This window comes from Mirounga angustirostris, unplaced genomic scaffold (assembly GCF_029215605.1).
Source record: "Mirounga angustirostris isolate CCGP_5_RB_7025 unplaced genomic scaffold, mMirAng1.0.hap1 SCAF_1, whole genome shotgun sequence".
NCBI classification, from domain to species: domain Eukaryota; kingdom Metazoa; phylum Chordata; class Mammalia; order Carnivora; family Phocidae; genus Mirounga; species Mirounga angustirostris.
Genome location: NW_026991709.1, coordinates 136,553,051 through 136,572,279, shown reverse-complemented (window position 1 = coordinate 136,572,279; position 19,229 = coordinate 136,553,051). Strand labels below are relative to the sequence as shown.

Genomic DNA, 19,229 nt, shown 5'->3' with positions numbered 1-19,229 from the left:
CAGACGCTTAACAACTGAGCCATCCAGGTGCCCCTGCTGATCTGTTCTTTTGCATGCTCTAATCTGCTGTTGATTCCCTCTAGTGTATTTCTCATTTTAGTTACTGTATTCTTCAGCTTTGATTTTATATATATATATATATATATATATATTTTTTTTTTTTTTTTTTTTTTTTTTCCCTCTATGAGTTTATCTACTCTTCTCTCAAGTCTGGTAAGCAACTTTATGACCATTACTTTGAACCCTTTTTCAGGTAGATTGCTTTCCTCTCTTTCACTTATGTACTGTTCTTTCATTTGGAACATATTCCTCTGTCTCACTTTGACTCTCTGTTTCTATATATTAGGTAGGTCAGCTACATCTCCTGATCTTAAAAGTAAGGTGTTATACACAAACAATGAATCATGGAACGCTACATCCAAAAAAAAAAATTTAATTAATTAAAAAAAATAAAATTAAAAAAAAAAGTAGTAGCTCTGTGTAGAAGGTGTCCTATGGTGCTCACGAGCACAATCTCCCCCTTGTCACCAGAACCAGGCACTCCAGGGTATCCCCTGTGTGGTCTGCATCACACCCTCCTGTTCTGATTGTGCTGTGACTGCTACGGGCACTTGGTGGGGTGGGGTGGCCCTCAGCCTGGCTGTCTGCAATGACCAGCCAAAACTGTTATGGGTGCCTTGGTGAGCAGGCACGGCTGGCTGAGAGGTCCAGCTATAGCTGCTGCACACATGATGGCCTGTAGGGCCAGCCCCCAGTGCAGGAGCTGAGGCATGTTGGAGCATGGTGCTGGCTCCCCCACCACCCTAGGCAGGAGTTGGTTTGGAGGGGTGCCAGTCCTAGCTGGCACCACCCACCAGGTGTGGCAGGGTAGTATTTGCTTTGAGGGGATATCAATCCCCATGGAGGCCACCTGCCAGCTGAGCTGCTTTGGTGGGGTGTCCGCTGTGACAGAAGGGCTGGGTGGGACACATCTGCAGGGGAACACCAGGGTGGGGCGAGCAGTGCCAGCAACATAGATGGAGATTGTCAGAACTAACCCCAACAGTGTCCAGGCAGCTAGGATGAAGGAAGGCAAGAAAAATAGCACCTGCCAGCACTTCTGTTCCTAGGGAAAGCTCCTACAGATCCTTGCACCTCTAGCAAACACACAAAAATTAGTAAATCTCCTTCACATATAACCCAGGCACTTTTCAAACTATTTCTGAGCTGGGTCTCCACTAAGGGATATAGGGCACCGGCCCTTTAAGTCTTGGTTTCCTACAGCCCTCCAGCTATCCTGGGGTTAAGTCACTGAATTTTAAAGCGAGACATTATGAGGGCTCATCTTGCCAATGCAGATCCCTAGGGCCAGGGGTACCTGATGTGGGACTTGATCCCTGACCATCTCAGGGAGGACCTCCAAGAGTCCCTGTGATATCCCTCCCACTTTGTGGGTCACCACAGTGGGGGTCTGGCCCCCAAACACATCTCTGCTTCTTCTACCGTTCTCAGTGTGGCTTCCACTTTATGTCTTTAGCTGTGGAAGATCTGTTCTGCTGGTCTTCAGGTCTTCTGCAGAACGAGGTGCATTACATATAACTGTTGCCTCATGGTGTATCTGCGGGAGGAGGTGAGCTCAGGATCCTCCTACTCTGCCATTGCCCTGCTCTCTAATATCAACTCTTCTTTAAGTTGCCAAGTCTGAGTGCTTTTAAAATTAGAGAGAGGATGCTTTTTAACTTTCTGACAAATTTAAGAAATAGGATCATTATTTAAATGTAAAGGTATGATTTATTGCCCAACTATTGCCAAAAAGGGTATCAGCAGCTTATAAGAGACCTTACACAATTAGACCATTAAAATATAAAAATGAACAGTAAACCCAGAGAACAATGGTTCTTTACCTTAGAGGCAAAGGGTGGAGGTCACTAAAAATTTGGTAAAAGCCAAAGATCCTTCCCCAGATTGCCACGTGCACATAAACTATCATTTTACCTATCATTTCAGAGGGTGAAGCTGATACATTGAGAATGGATTAAAAACTCCTGCCCCAGAGAACTAGAAAAGAAATTATCCATTCAAAAGCCGATGCTAATAAAGTTACTATAATTAAAATGAAATATAACTCCAAACTTCCTTGCAGCCAAAGCAAATAAAAAGCACAATGGGCTAAATAATTCTCAATGGCTAATAGAAGGAAGTGTGCCAGATCATAAGGAAACTTTTTTTTTTTAAGATTTTATTTATTTATTTGAGAGAGAGAATGAGATAGAGAGCATGAGAGGGGGGAGGGTCAGAGAGAGAGGCAGACTCCCTGCTGAGCAGGGAGCCCGACGTGGGACTCGATCCCGGGACTCCAGGATCATGACCTGAGCCGAAGGCAGTCGCTTAACCAACTGAGCCACCCAGGCGCCCCATAAGGAAACTTTTGTCTGAAACTAAATCCTTAAAGAATTTGTCATATGAATTCTTATAAAGGGAACACTGAACATTATATAAGACAACGTATTTAAAAATATTATAGATGAAGAAATATTTTTCACATAACTGCATCTTATAAAGACTGATAAAACATGAGGGAATGATACAGGTTTCCTCCATTATCTAAAAGCAGAGCATTCCTATGAAAACTTCTGCAAGCTGAAATGGTGTAAAGAGCAATTACCATTAATTTATATAGAAAAATTGTTGAGTGTTCCTAGACCCCCCCAAAAAAACCTCTCCTAGGCTTTTCTGATACCTTATGACACATCTTGCTAACAGATGCACAAAATAAATTGAAATAAAACACAGATACTCACAGACACAGCTGGAAGCTATGGCAACTTGATACTGAGTATAGTTCTCCGGGAAGGCGTTTGGTGGTGCATCTATCACTACTTGGGGTACATGCTGCCTCTATAAGGGCTCCATGCCAAACAAACACTGAAGGCCATTTTTGCTTTTCACCTTTTTTCATAAAAGCAAAAATCCTATTCAGGTTTCTGTTAGTGAAAACAGGTACTTACGTAGGTCTTTCATAAAAGTGAAGTGGCATAATGCAAACTTTCAAATGGTGGGGAGGATACCTGTACTAAAATATAGGACTAACTAGTTTTCTGATGATCTAATCTAAGGTTAGAAATGAGGTTATGCCCATTCTCCAACTTCACGCTTATAACAGCCTCTGGTAAAAATGAGAAAATTTTGTGACCTAGTCTCAGAATCCTCAAAGCAGCAACTTTCCATAAACTGGAACAGGCATGTGAAACCTTTATATGTGACACAAGAATTTAAGAAAGAATCAAGAATCAGAATGGAAGCAGGTTATGAGTATAGGAAATGGAGCCAGTCTGAATTTGAATCCTGACTCATCTACTTTAATAGCTGTGTGCCTTTTTAATTGTGACTATAATGCAGGTTCTCATCTGCAAGGTTGTCATAACAACAGTCCTTACTCTCAAAAGAGCTGTTGAGAATCAAATGAGTTTATATAAAGCACCTAGAACAGTGTTTATTGACCCACCTACAATTGTGGAGATTAAATAGCATTAAACAGGGTCTGACATGTAATTTATTAGCTACTAGGCAATCCCTCAAGAATGTATATTTTTAAAACTTTAGGTTAATATTAAAGCCTTTTTAACTACCAGATTTAATTAAAATGACCAGCTTTTTACTTAATGTAGATACTTATTATCAAGATCACTAGAATCCCTCATTTTGGCTAATTTACCTACAACTATCTTAAATCAATTCCTTGCCTCCCATTTGTTCTATGTGGCCAAAATTTTAAGAAGTTGGAAAATACATTATGCATTTTATAGAAAACTGGTTGATTAAAGAATTATTTCTCTATACCTATCTTACTGAATGTTCAGAATTTTTTTTTTTTTTTTAAGATTATTTGAGAGAGAGAGAGCAGGGAGAGGAGCAAAGGGAAAGGGAGAGAGAAACTCAAGCTGATGCAACACAGAGCACAGAGCCTGACATGGAGCTTGATCCCACAACCCTGAGATGCTTAACCAACAGCTCCATCCAGGCGTCCCTGAATGTTCAGTATTTTTCAAAGCCATTTGTTCTCAAATGTTTCCATTTGCTTCAGGTCTGTTGATCTAGTTAATCTTTAATTCATGTGAAAGTAAAGCAATGTCACATCTTACTCCAGAATTAGGTTCTAAAGTCATTATAAAAGGCAAAAATTGCACAGTCAAAATTAAAATTACCTCTGAATACCTCTCAAGTCAGCCTATAAAGCATTATTGTTCAGTAAGGCCAAAACAGCCGGTTTTCCTCTAGCACTGTTCAGATACCTATCCATTCAGCTGAATACTAGATGAAGTAGCTGATCCATGCAAGAAAGACCAGACACAATCAAGAACTGAAAGAACAATTTCCAACTCTCACTGAGAAACACACATTCATGATCAGAAAGACAGGAATGGCTGAATAACTCCCCTATACTCTTTAAACTTTATTTCTCCCAGGCATGTTCCCTTCCTTCTGTAAGGGACATTAAGTATACATAGTTGAATTACAGAAGTTAAAACAAAATGCAATGCATGTGAGATAATGTTTGCACTAAAAATTCTAAAAGTGGTTCTGATGCCATGCAACTTCAATGTTTATGTCTTACATATTAACTGTATAATGTGACACAATCTTTTCTGAGATTTCCATATGTAAGGTGATCAGAAGATGTTTTTATGCTGAATGCTCTAAATTTTTAATATTCCATTTAGCTGGCAGAACTCATATTCTGTGGAACAATTTGAAAGTTCACCTGTCCCCCTTAATTCCTTCTATCAGGGATTATACTAGGGAATTAAATTGTAGTCTTAGAGAAATTCCTTTCCCATCTATAAAATAAAGAGGAACACCAGTGAGGATATGGGGTAATATGAGTATTCCCATATTCAAAAAGATTCAGATGTCTGTCATTAAGGCAATCAGCTGATGGAAGCATCTACAGAAATGTGTGAAGCTGGGGTGCATCAGGCCAATCAATAATTGCTCTTTTGATAAAAAAAATGTATTCAACTACAAAAAAAAAGGCAACACGGTCTATACTTCTACAATAAAGAGAAATGAGGATAAAAAGTATTAGAACTGGGAACTGGAGGCAAAAATATACTTGCTTGGCATTTGCAATGGATTCTACTAAAGCTTTATGTTAATCAAAATTTTTACATGGCAATACTGTCCTTTTAAAATACAACACTAAGATTTTTACAACTTAGAGTTGCTATTTGGTAAAAGACAAAAAACCAAAATGAACTTACAAGTGACTTTTTACAAGTTATTGTTTCTCTTTAGTAAAAGGGGGAGGGAAGGAAGGAGTAAATGTCAGTAGAATTATTTTATAAATTAATTTCTGGGGGAGATGTGCAGTTAGAAGAGCCTTTGCAAATAAGCCTCTAAATTCACCTTCAACAAAATCCCTTTTCAATACTCTATGAAAGAATTCTTCTTTAGGCCCAAATATCTCTGCTTAAAAAATTATATATTCATTGATATAAGTTATATGTAACCAAATTATATTCTGATTTAAGTATCAGATAATAAAGAATTAGATATTACAGTAACAGAACAATAATACAAAGCCAGTCAAGTTTCATAATATTTCAGCAAATAAATTATTTTACTTTTTATATTCTTTGGGAACTGGCTTTTTGAAAAAAGGAAGAAAGAATAAAGAGTCTAGAAGGTCTCCTCTGTGGTTATTTTTCACTTAATAAGTAGTGACTCGGGGCACCTGGGTGGCTCAGTTGGTTAAGCGTCGGCCTTCAGCTCAGGTCATGATTCCCAAGTCGCGGGATCCAGCCCCGCATCGGGCTCCTTCTCCTTCTCCCTCTGCCCTTCCCCCACTGTTCTCTCTTTCTCTTTCTCTCTCTCTCATATACATAAAATCTTTAAAAAAATAAATAATTCTTAAAAAACAAAACAACAACAACAAAACAACATAAATAAATAAATAAATAAATAAGTAGTGACTCAATGCCTAGTAAGTGCCAGGCAATGATCCAGGTGCTTTGTTATGCACTCTCACGTAATTCTTGGGGAAGACTATGGCTTAAAAAGAAGAAAACATTTAATAAAATGTTCCATTTTAATTGATTATAACCAGGTAATCTATGCTCCAAATTGACTTAATGGCCTATTTTCAACAACTTGTGGGTAGACATTTACCTGAAGCTTCTTGCTCCTCCTTTTGAAATCTGCCTTTTATTTATCCATTCATCCATTCATTTAACTATAATCGCCCAACCATGCATATAACAGTTGGGGAGTAGAATGAAAGATGTACCTATGTAAATATGCAAAGACAGTTCCTGAATTAAAAGAGGCAAGGTTTTTCCTCACTTTAGAAAGGTCAAGAAAGAACAAAACCAATTATTTTTTTTTAAAGATTTTATTTATTTATTTGACAGAGAGAGACACAGCGAGAGAAGGAACACAAGCAGGGGGAGTGGGAGAGGGAGAAGCAGGCTTCCCAAGTAACAGGGAGCCTGATGTGGGGCTCGATCCCAGCCCCGGGATCATGACATGAGCTGAAGGCAGACGTTTAACCGTTTAAACGACTGAGCCACCCAGGTGCCCAGAACAAAACCAATTATATGGTAGATCTAATGAAAGGTTTAAGGTGCTTAGATAACAGATATGAAAGTGTCCTTTAAAACAGTAAAACCCACGGGCGCCTGGGTGGCTCAGTTGGTTAAGCAACTGCCTTCGGCTCAGGTCATGATCCCGGAGTCCCTGGTTCGAGTCCCGCATTGGGCTCCCTGCTCTGCAGGGAGTCTGCTTCTCCCTCTGACCCTCCCCCCTCTCATGTGCTCTCTCTCTCTCAAATAAATAAATAAATAATCTTAAAAAAAAACAAAACAAAACAGTAAAACCCCCTTCTAATGTAATACATAATTACTAAACAAAATTGCTTGATTACTCTGATGACTTAAATAATTCATGTTATTATGATGAATATCAAGAGTCCCCTGCTAACCTGAATTGGTACATTTAAGAAACACCTAAGGCCTGTAATACTTTTTTTTTTTTTTGATAATTTTTGTTGTAGCATTTAAAGATATTCAATACTCTGTGCCAATTTAGTCAAGTTTCAAAAAATTATATCCTTCGAAGCTTTCTAGTCATTTATTATGATTTAGTAAAAAGAAAATGGGATTTAAAGGGTTTAGGGAGGGGCGCATGGGTGGCATAGTTAAGCAGTTGCTTTTGGCTCAGGTCATATCAGGTCATGATCTCAGGGTCTTGGGATGGAGCCCCATGTCAGGCTCCCTCTCAGAGGGGAGTCTGCTTCTCCCTCTTCCTCTGCCCCTCCACCCCGCTCGTGCGCTCTCTCTCAAATAAATAAAATTTTTAAAAATAAATAAAAATAAAAAGTTTAGGGATTTAGGGTTTGAGGTTTAGCTTTATGTGACCTTCAACAATGTAAACTCTTTGAGGTTCAGTCTCCCCATCTGTACAATGAAGGTGATACCTACCTGGAACAGATGTTGTGAAGATTAAATAAATAAGAATATGACAATATTCAGCAAAATGTCTATCATATATGAGAACACAATATTTCCTTTTTACCTTCTTTCAAACAATGTATAACCTATTTATCAGTTACATATCCATATCCTCCTTTACCAGACAATAAATCGTCTTTGGGTTTTTTCCTTTTCATTTATGACCCTCCACTTCTATGTAAACTAACGTAATTTCCATATTTTCACTATCTTCTCCCCTTTTTGTGTGTCCCCAAAGTGCCTGAAACACTGGGTAAGCACTTTTTCTAGACCACAATGAATAGGTCCAAAGGGTATTTTCACTTACAAATTTATTTATATAAAAGGAAAACAAGGAGTAGTATCTGAAATAGGACTTTCCCAGAAAATGTGGAATGGACAAAGCCTGCACAGTATTGGCCCTACTGCAAATTTTTATTCTCTTTTATTCTATTATTAATTATTCAAATGTATCATTTTTCTTTATGTCTAATTCGGCAAAATCAGAAACAAAAAAAAATGTACCTTAAAGTAAATTTTCATTACCTTGCTAACATTATTTAGTTGTACGAAAGAGCTCAAAGTCTTTCAGAACCAAAGTATCCATATACAATCATTTCTCCAAGTGGAATCTCCGTTATTTTCTTATAATAGTGCAATAGAAATGGCAATTAAACTTAGGCATTTTGGGGGCGCCTGGGTGGCTCAGTTGGTTAAGAGTCTGCCTTCGGCTCAGGTCATGATCCTAGGGTCCTGGGATCGAGTCCCACATCGGGCTCCCTGCTCAGCGAGGAGCGTGCTTCTCCATCTGCCTCTCCCCCTGCTTGTGCTCACTCTTTCTCTGTGTCAAATAAATAAAAATCTTTAAAAAAAAAATTTTTTTTTTAAATGAGGCATTTTAGTTCCTATTATCTGAAAAATGTAAGCATGCGCTTACAAATTCAAGAACTACCCATTGAAAGCATTGTTACCATTGGCCTGCCTCACACATTGCTATGTTATTTACTAATCTTCTCTGAATGTTTTTCTCTTGGAAGCATTGTTCTAGTACTCAGCTATAATAAACAAACCTTGTATAGTTAATTATGCTGCTGCACAAACAATAAAAAGTTGGCCCTCTTCCACGCTGACTGTAAAAATCTTCATTAAGGAGGCTAATGAACACTAATACTGAAAAGTCCACTGCACAGAGATATGTAACTTATAAAAGGAAATTATATTAGAAAATATACAGAAAGCTAGACACTAATCAGTCTTTATATACAAATAAATTATGCAAATATAAATTTGTTAACATATGGTGACAATTACTAAGGATCATTGAATCTTTCTTGGTTAAAATTTCTGCACAAGGCATATTTATCTTCAAAGTTTCTATCTTAAAAAAAAAACTTAAGCATGTTTAAAATGTCTCCCATGTAACAATTCACTTTTTTTTTCCATTTAAAACTCAGGGTATATGTTTTTTCTATCAAAGTCTCCCTTAATAGATACAAAAAGAGATTAAATGCTGCAGAGGTTTAAGGAAAAAAAAAAACCCTCTTTAGTTGGAGAAGGGAAAAATAATTAGGGATGTGTCACTGACACACAGGGGCAGCTAAAATATCAAGTGAAAATGAATGAATATGCAGGTTAAAAAAATCCTGAAGCATCATAATTTTCATATAAAAGGTGAAATATCAGGACGCCTGGGTGTCTCATTCAGTTATGTGTCAGACTCTTGATTCGGCTCAGGTCATGACCAGGGTCTTGAGATAGAGCCCTGTGTCGGTGCTTACGGCTAGGTGCTCAGTGCTGAGTTGGCTTGAGATACTCTCTCTCAGGCTCCCTCTGCCCCTGCCCTGACTTGGGCTCTCTCAATCAATAAAACATTTTTTAATGTAAATATTCTCTAAATTGGCATTAGGTGGAACAAAATTTGCTATACCGTTTTTAAGAATTTTAAAGAGGACTATTTGGTGAAAAAAAAAATTCATTATTAAAGCCCTAAGGTGAAGAAAAAGAAATACTAATTGTAGACAACTGATTTTAAAATTTTAAAATATCACAGAGCTATTCAGAAGTTCAACCTAACCAATGCTTGAAAAAAGGCTGTGAATTTGCCAAAATGATTATGCCTAAACTGATGATAGAATAATTTTTTGCTGTGCCACAAAATGGTATTATTTTGAACGTTAAATAAATTATTCTCCTAAAGCCATAATGTCAAAATGAGCATATGATGCTTTTCAGAGAAAATTCAGAATATCAAATATGAAATAAAAAGTCAGAGAAAAGCTGTGGGAGGGGGGTCAAACATGCAGGGTAAAGGGCCCAATATTTGAAGTCTGATAGGAAATCTGAGGCTGAGAGATTGAATAAACATATTCAGAAAAATGACACTGTAATACCTGCCATTACAGAACTGCTGGGAGCCTAAAAAGATGAAGCATGAGACCTGATACAAAATAAGCACTCAACAAAGGATGATATTTTAAAACTATCCATATTACTGTCTCTAGAACAACAAAGAATTCTGTTCACCAAAAACCAAACAACTAGGAGAGTGTTCTTTGAAGGTTTTCTTTGCAGTTCCCTTTGTTTAAACTTCAATAGTTATTTGATCTTCCTCATATTTCTATTCGGTGATAACTATTTTCAAGCAGAGCAGTTATGGCAAGTTATAAGAAACTTGGAGGTTTTAATTGCTTTTATTAACCAATTTATTAACGTAATAACACTTTAATGGCAATAATTCAATTTTTCTCAGAAAGATCTGCAAGTTAGTAGAATGTACTGCTTCACTCTTCAATATAATTAACCTTGATATCCACCTGCAAAGTGCTCCATATTGTCAATAGAATAAAATGACCACCTTCTAAATCATAAAGAATCTAGTAAAATGGTGAAGGCTGTCATCCTGTGACATTTGTATTCACAAGCAAAGACTGTAGAAACAATTTAAAACACATTTCCATAAACTCAACAAATAGTCTTTCTGTTCAAATGTACATCTGGCTTGGTGGGCTGCTCAAGACTGTACTTGAAAATACAAGGTAAAAGGATGTTGTTACTCTAACCTCACCTGAAGAATAAAGCTTGATGTAGACTAAGGCTCTACAACAAATCTTTATTTGTATGAGAATAATATCCAATCATATTTTTTAAAAAAACAGTTTTAAAAAACATCAGACTGGGCGCCTGGGTGGCTCAGTTGGTTAAGTGACTGCCTTCAGCTCAGGTCATGATCCTGGAGTCCCTGGATCGAGTCCTGCATCGGGCTCCCTGCTCTGCAGGGAGTCTGCTTCTCCCTCTGACCCTCCCCCCTCTCATGCTCTCTCTCATTCTCTCTCTCAAATAAATAAAATCTTTATAAAAAAAATAAAATAAAAACCATCAGACTTGGGGAGAGGCATGAATGAAAGAGAAAATGAGGGAGGCTTAAAGAGTACTAGTAATGTCCTGCTGTCAAAGTGCAATTTATTAAACACTTAGATTATCAGTGCCTTTAAGATACCAACAATCTAATGGGAGAGAATAGACAATACACAAAATCATAAGTAAATGTTAGGTGGTTAGTCCTGTGGGAAGAGAGTAAAAATGATTGACGTGCTGAGGTAGGGTGGTCAGAGTAGGCTCACTGAGGTGACATTTCAGGTCAGGGACTAAGTCATGCAGCTACTCAAAGGAAGAGCAATCCAAGCAGAGGAAATCGCCACTATAGAGACCCTGAGGTGAAAATGTCTGGTATGTTAGAAGAATAGGAAAAGAGCCCAATGTAGCAGGAGCAGAATAATCAAGAGAATATGAGTTGAGGTCAGGGAGATAAAGAGGGACCTGATCACTTGCTGTTTCAGAGGTCATTATAATGGGAATCTAAGGAGTAATACGAACTGACTTTCATTTTAAAAGGATCATTCTGTCATATTAAGAAAAGACTATAGAGAAGGAAGGACAGAAGCAGGAATACCCACTGGGAAGCTGTGGCAATTCATTCAGGCAAGAAATGAAGATGGCTTGGACCAGAATAGTAACAATGGAGGAAGTGAGAAGTGGTTAGCCTCTATGTATATTCTGAAGGTAGGTTAAAAGGCTTCGCTGATAAAATGGATATAGAGTGAGAGAGAAAGAAAGGAATCAAGGATGACCCCAAGATCTTGAGCCTAAATGGAGAGATGAATTTACTATTAACTGAACAGTAAAGACTGTGGATGAAGTAGATTTGTTAGAGGGAACAAGGAGTTCAGTTTTGGATTTGTTACTTGTGAGGTGTCAATTAAATATTCAAATAGAATGTTCAGGAGGCAGCTGAACATATTTCAATAATAGGGTTTAATTTACAGACAGCTAATCAAAAATAAAATTTAAACAATAAAATTAAATCTTAACTGTTAATATCTACTTGACAAATCAATATAATAAATTTTTACTATTATTAATCTTCATTTAATACATCTATATAGGGGCTCCTGGGTGGCTCAGCCAGTTAAGCATATGCCTTCGGCTCAGGTCATGATCCCAGGGTCCTGGGATTGAGCCCCGCTTCCCGCTCCCTGCTTGGCGGGGAGCCTGCTTCTCGCTCTGCCCCTCCCCCCTGTTCGTGCTTTTCTTTCTCTCTCTCAAATAAATAAAAATCTTTAAAAAAAAATAATACATCTATATAATGCTCCATCATTTAAAGGTCATAAAACTCTACAAAAAAACTCACTAAATACTAAGATACTCCAACAGAATTATAATTTCATCCAATAGTCAGTTAAAAGTGAATATGGGCAAACATAAAATACTTAGGCTAGCCAGTAAGCTTAATTAATCACAGCTTAACAACACAGAGGGCTTAACTCACCCCTATAGCAAATGTGTAATGCTTAGAGGTGAAAATGCCAAAAGATTCTGTCAAATTCCATCTGTAGCTTTCACTGCAGACATAGTAAACCCTGCGGGTTCATAATAGCATTGTAAATATTGTATTGTGCACCACAAAAACAAAAACAAAATATTTAATGACAGGTTTTCTCTCTAAACAAAATAATGGGATCATTACCATTTATTAAGGATAACATGGTAAAACTGGAACAGAGTATTTACAGTTAATGTTAGCACACTGCTATGCAGCTACACACTGCCATATACCAAATATTACCCAAGTCAGCTGTTTACCTAGGAAGATTTTTTAAAAATTTTTACTTGGCTACTGTATGAGCACAGCTTTAAAAAAAATTAAGCCCTAAAGAACTGCTAAGCCAAATAATTAAAACTTAGATAAACAAGTGAAATGAGTGAGGTAAGACTGTCAATGGAATAAATAAAAAATGTGAATTACCAGTTAATGAAATGTGAATGTTCAGACAATTGTCCTAACTTTAAGTATTAACTAATAAGGTATGTAGGGAAATTACTGAGATGCCTACTTTCCCAGCCAATAATATTTCCAAATTCAACTGGCTGCTTCATAATAAACAAAAACTATAACAAAGGACAAGGCTGGCATCATGGATCAAGAGCCCTACATACCTCAAGAAATGCAAATTGGAAAGAAATGGAAATTATACTTTAAAAGAAGAATAAAGTAAAAATTGTACTAGTCAAAAGTTGAGTATGATATTCTGCTTTCCAAACCCTTTTCAAAGAGCTTATTCTGTAATTCTATACATTAAAAGAATATAACTTTCCTTAATACTCAAAATCCCATTATCATCAGTCAAAAGATGAAATACCAGTATACAGTTTAGAACCTATTCTGCTTTATCACTCAATAACTTAGTACAGTGCCAGTCTTACAGATAGTCAATGTTTGCTAAATCTGAATTTCTTCTGATCTCATCCCTCTCACTCTTATTTCACCTTCCTTCTTTCATGGGATCTCTTAAACCTCCCCACACCCCACTCAATTTATTTGACTAGCATTTTTTATTATAAAACTGTTTTCATTTTGCTAAGTGAAAGGCGCCAGACAAAAAGGCCACACCTTGTTTGATTCCATTTATATGAAATGCCCAGAATAGGCACATCAATGGAGACACAAAGTCAATCAGTAGTTGTCAGGATCTGGTGGTAAAAGAGATTGGGAAATGACTGCTACCAAGTATAGGGTTTCTTTTGGAGTGATGAAAATGTTCTGGAAATAATAGTGGTGATGGTTGCACACCTCTGTAAATATACTAAAACCACTGATTTACACACTTTAAAAGGATCTATTTTATAGTATTTTAATCATATCTCTGAAAGAGGCCTACAGTCTTTTATAGTGCATGAGGTAAAAGCGCTTCCTACACACTTCAATAATTCAATAGTTCTTTATTAATCGCTGTATCAGAGTATCATAAATGAAGTTCAAGATGAGATCCTAAACTAACAAGAAAATGTTAAACTCATACTCTGTTTCAGAAACACATTTTAGAAACACATTTTATCTTAAATGATAAAATACAAAATTTGTGAATGTGAAGGGATACATTTCAGGTGTTCAATGAATTCACTCATGCAGAACACTTCATCTTCCAAAAAACATACAATTGGATAATTTCCTCATCTTACTGAAAATATCTTCTTTTTCCAAGTACTTCATTAATCCTGTGTATTAGCTTTTAAAAACAGTCTTTCCCCCTGATATGGTCTGCCCCTAACAATTTAACATTATGTAACTCCTTATATTTACACTATGCTTTAGCATTCTAGGAGCTTTCATATACATTATCATATTTGATCCTTTTATCATCCTATGAGTAGGTGGAGTAAATTCAGTAAAGATAAGGGACTTGTTCAGTCTCTCAGTAGATCTTGGGACTAAAATTCAGAGGTTCTGACTCTAATGAAAAGGTCCTCAGCAGGGGCGCATGGGTGGCTCAGTCAGTTAAGTGGCCGATTCTTGATTTTGGCTCAGGTCATGATCTCAGGATCCTCGGATCGAGCCCTGCATAGGGCTCTGTGCTCAGCCAGGAGTCCACTTCAGGATTTTCTCTAACTCCTTCTGCACCCCCCGCCCCCTGCTTTCGCGTTCACGCATTCTGTTTCTCAAATAAATAAATAAATCTTAAAAAAAAAAAAAAAAAAGGTGCTCACCAGGTTCTAGTGAATAAGGAAGACTGCTGTATGAATTATCTACTACTTATATCATACTTCCTTTGTATATTTTTCTCAATTATCTAATTGAGTCAGCCTTACTTCAACAATTAAGATTTTTAAGCTCCTAGTCAAGAGGCCATACCTTATACTTATTCTATGTCCCCATAGCACTGATCACCTATAGATGAATTGACTAAAATACCAAATTATCCATGAACACAAAATATATTCATGGTTGTTGATCTGTATCATCAGAAAAGACAAACTAACCTGGAAAACAATCCCCCCAAAATTTTAATCTTAAAATAATCCTCCCCCAGGAGGATTGTATGAGAGTTTACAATCAAACTTAAGCTCATGTTATGAACAAATAATTAATAAATACATTGTATAAAAATTTTTTTTAGCTTAAGCAGGAGCTCATACCCTTCAAAACTGATTACTCCCTCCTAAACTATTTATGGTGGTAGGCCCTGTTGCAAGATATAAGACCTAAGACAATTTACAGACCTGTGAGAATGAAGCAAAGTACTGAGTGTATTTAATATAAAAAACTAGAGATTACATTTTAAGAAAAAAAGGTATTTTAGCTCACAATAAGCACAACCCCAATTAATTAGTTTTGCAAACATGAAAAACTGGGTTAATTTAGTGATAAAATCGTCAATGCAACCTCCTAATGAATTTTCTGTCTTCCTTTCATTGACATTAGCCCATTAGCTGATGAGATTTCTACATACTGGTGAAAATGGAAATCAAGAGATATTGACAACAGCAATCTAGGGTCACACACAAGATATTTATGTGTATGCTTAGCTTTTTAAAGAAAAATAATACATTCATAAGTTCTCTGCCTTAGTAACTGCATAAATATATTTGAATGCCTATTATATGCAATATACCATATTGAGAAGATAATAAATTATGTCTGCCATATACCTTCACCATCCTCAAAACAAGTGAAGAAAGTAAATGCATGTAACCCTTATAAATATAGTAATTGCATCAACAACTAACAATTGAGCCCTTGTGCACCAGGCACTACTTTTGAGTGTTTTGCATATGTTAACTCCTAATCCTCACACCAACCTCTGTGATTTTACAGATGAAGAAAGTAAGGCACAAAGAAGTTATATAACTAGACGAAAAAGGTGTGTGTGCATCTCTGTGTGTGTGTGTGTAGATACATCCTAAAGACAACACATTAAGAAGTTTATATACACCATGACCAAGTGGGACTTAACCCTGGGATGCAATACTGTTCAACATACTCAAATCAATAAAAGTGACACACTATAGAATGAAAGATAAAAGTCATATGCATATATATGTGTATGTAATCTAGGCAGTCTCTCCAGAAGAAACCACTGTGCAATACTGCCTCTCTCACTCCAAGTAACAGCTGCTGTGGGTACACTGAGAGCAGAGAAAATTACAGGACGGAGGTGATATTTGAGCTAGGCCTTTAAGTCCAAACGATACGGAGAGAAGGCTATGCTTAAGCACATGTGTAGGGAAAGGTTTTCCAAGCCTACTACTTCTCTTTGGCCTTTGCACACGAAGGACACAGGCAGGACTGGTGACAGACAGGTGGCCCATATATCCACAGGAAATGTCTGAGAGCACACTTCAGTCAACCCTGGTTTTAAGAGTAGCCTTTGCTGTTCTCCAAGTATAAGATGCCTCATGGCTCTTTCTCCCGGGCAAAAATGAAGAGTGTATGCTGATCACACTTTTGTGTCCTGAGAGATAGGAGCTAGACACACATAAACTGACATGCTCTCGGCAATGAATTCTCTAATGATAATACACTAGATGAAGAGAAAGAGAATAATGACACACGCACAACTGGTTGTGCTCAGTCCACCGTCATAGTCCACCCGTGAGTTCTCAAAAGTGTTCCTAATTAACCTGGCCCCTGAGCCTGACTGGACAATATTCAGATGGGCAGAACCCTGCTCCCCAAGCCTTCCCTCCTGAGCTCAATTACAGAGTCTGGTTGAATAGGTAATATGAAGAATCTTGGAAAATTACAAAAGAAATTACAGTTGACCCTTGAATAATACGGGTTTGAACTGTGCAAGTCCACTTATAACACAAATTTTTTTTCTAGAAATACAGCATTTTGTTTTTTATTTTCTTTTTCTTTTTTTTCTTTTATTTATTTTTGAGAGAGAGAGAATGACAGAGAGAGAATGAGAGGGGTGAGGGTCAGACGGAGAAGCAGGCTCCCTGCTGCGCAACTCGATCCCGGGACTCCAGGATCATGACCTGAGCCGAAGGCAGTAGCTTAACCAACTGAGGCACCCAGGTGCCCCTTGTTTTTTATTTTCTTAACATTTTCTTTTCTCTAGTTTATTGTAAGAATACAGAATATAATATATATAACAAAAAAATATGTATCAACTGTTTATGCTATCAGTAAGGCTTCTGGTCAACAGTAGGCTATCCGTAAAGTTTGGGGGGAGTCAAAAGTTGTATGCAGAGTTTCAACAGTGGGGGGGGGGCATTAGGGGGCATTTGATGACCCTAACCCCTGCATTATTCGAGAGTAACTGTGCTCTTGAAATTTCAATGCAACTTGATAATCCTTATTCACTTATTACTGTCCTGGTGAGGAGAGTAAGTAATTACAATCTTATTCCACTTTTTTATTCACTTGAAAATTTCACTCATGATCAATTTCAGACCTACTAAGAACTGAGTCCTCTCCCCTTTCTCCTTGTTTTCCTCCTACTCCCTAGATGAGGAACTCTGTCTCCTTCCTCTTTATTCGTCTTAATTGCTATGGTTTCAGAAGGCTTGGTCTTGTGTCTTCTTCTTTTTCTATACCCTTTCTGTACATATATTCATCAAGTTCTGTGGACTTAAGTATCTTTATGATGACAACTTGAAATTGATAGTTTCAGCTCTCCAATGCATGCCTGTCTGGCACCTTCATTTGGATGTCTCACATTTTACAATTAACATATCCAAAACAGAACTCTTTTAAGTAAAAATTACCATGGTATATTTGTAACTCTCATATTTGTAGATACGTATCTTTGCTATATTAAAGACTAAAAAATTACTTTAAATTTTCAGACTAAAATTATCTCTCCCATAAATCAGTAACTCATCTATTTCATTTTATTTTTTCTCCATGCCCAGGCAAACAGTTCAAGAGAATATTATAAATACTAATCTGTGCTTTGATCAACCTTGATAGATGCTTTGCCTAACTAAAGCCAACTCTGTATCTTTTGCTCAGATTAAGTTTAGTACTTTTTTTCATATTCCATGAAGCTTTTATTCCAATCAGGAACTAATCAAATCTATACCAGTCTAAAAATAGTAAAAAGGCCCGCAGTCCACCTCGGGTGGGGACGAAAGTGGGGCAAGGAGAGCATTCAACATGGCACCTCGAGAAAAGGGCTGGGCATTGTCTTGGCAGCAGGACCAAGCAGAAGGAGGCTTGCTGAGTGTAGGGTAGCAAAGGCACTGCCTGGCAGGCTGAGCCTGTCCGCCTGTCCCTACAAAGCAGGCAGAGACGCCAAGGACTACTCATGTGGCCACCTGCCCCAGAAGAAGCCAATACCTAGTCTAGACTCCCTATCAGCAAGTCCAAATCTTCACAGTGCTATCAAGACATAGTCCCTCAGGAGAGCCAGCTCTGGGCACGGTATTATAGTCACACTGCCCTGGTGACACAGCAGCATCTGCAGATCATGTTGCTCCCACTTCAGACTCTTAATCTTGTCTGCCAAACCACTTCCCACCATGAATCTTCCCCATTTCAGAACAGGCACCACCACTCCCCCAACAGACTCTAACCTGATAATTTCTCCCTTTCCCCTAACATGCCCCCCCTCAACTCTGCCATCTATCTATCAGCTTGTCAATTCTCCTTCAAAAAATACACCTCCAATTTCCCTCATTCCACCCTTACTGCTACCACCCTAAACCAGATTACCATCCTCTCTTACCTGGATGACTATCAACTATTATACCTTGCTCCTCCAGTCTAACAGCCAGAACACTCTTCGTAACAGCCAAACTCTAGTGGATTTGGCCCCAGCCTCATTTTTCAACCTTATCTTGTGCCACAGTATTCCTCTGCCCACTCCCCACTGCCCTTCAATCCAGCCACACCAGACTACCTCCAGTTCCCTGAACACAAGAGCACACACCTGCTTTAGAGTCTCTGCACATGCAGCTTGGTATGCCAAAAGTCCTGCACATCTTATGTAGTTAGCACCTTTTATTCATTTATTTCTCAGTTTAGATGTCACTTCCTTAGAAAAGCCTTCCAAACCCAAGGTACAAGTAGAACCCTGCTCTAAAACTCATTCCTTGTTTGTTTTCTTCATAGCAATTACTATCTGTATGTTTCTATATCTGTTTCCCCTTTCTGTAAGGCAGTTTTGGGTTTTCTTAAAGTACAAGTTCCTGTCTATCTTCACAGGTGAAACATAAACTCCACAAAGGCTGGAGATCCATTTTGTCTTGTTTATAACTGCAACGCCATTATCCAGCACAATGCTGATCACATGATAATTTTGATAAATATTTACTGTGTTTTATTACACCTTTATTTACATATTTGAGGAGGCTACCCTGAATTTAGTACTTAAAACATTTTTTCCATTATAATATATTCAGAATACTATGTGATTCATATTCCATGGTTTTTAAATACTATGTTATTTTCACCTCATTCTACATAGTGACTTACTGATT

The 19,229-nt window shown here is 37.6% G+C and overlaps 1 protein-coding gene and 1 long non-coding RNA gene across 2 annotated transcripts in view; both read right to left on the bottom strand.

The window, feature by feature from the left end:
• The window catches only part of LOC135364130 (uncharacterized), a 39,814-nt gene extending 33,026 nt beyond the window's left edge, over positions 1–6,788 (bottom strand). The window contains exon 1 of the long non-coding RNA XR_010410751.1: positions 6,148–6,788. This is a non-coding gene — a long non-coding RNA (uncharacterized LOC135364130). The remainder of the gene's footprint in view (positions 1–6,147) is intronic.
• UBE2E2 (ubiquitin conjugating enzyme E2 E2) overlaps positions 1–19,229 on the bottom strand; it is a 373,034-nt gene that overhangs the window by 324,187 nt on the left and 29,618 nt on the right. The gene's annotated exons all lie outside the window — the stretch shown is intronic.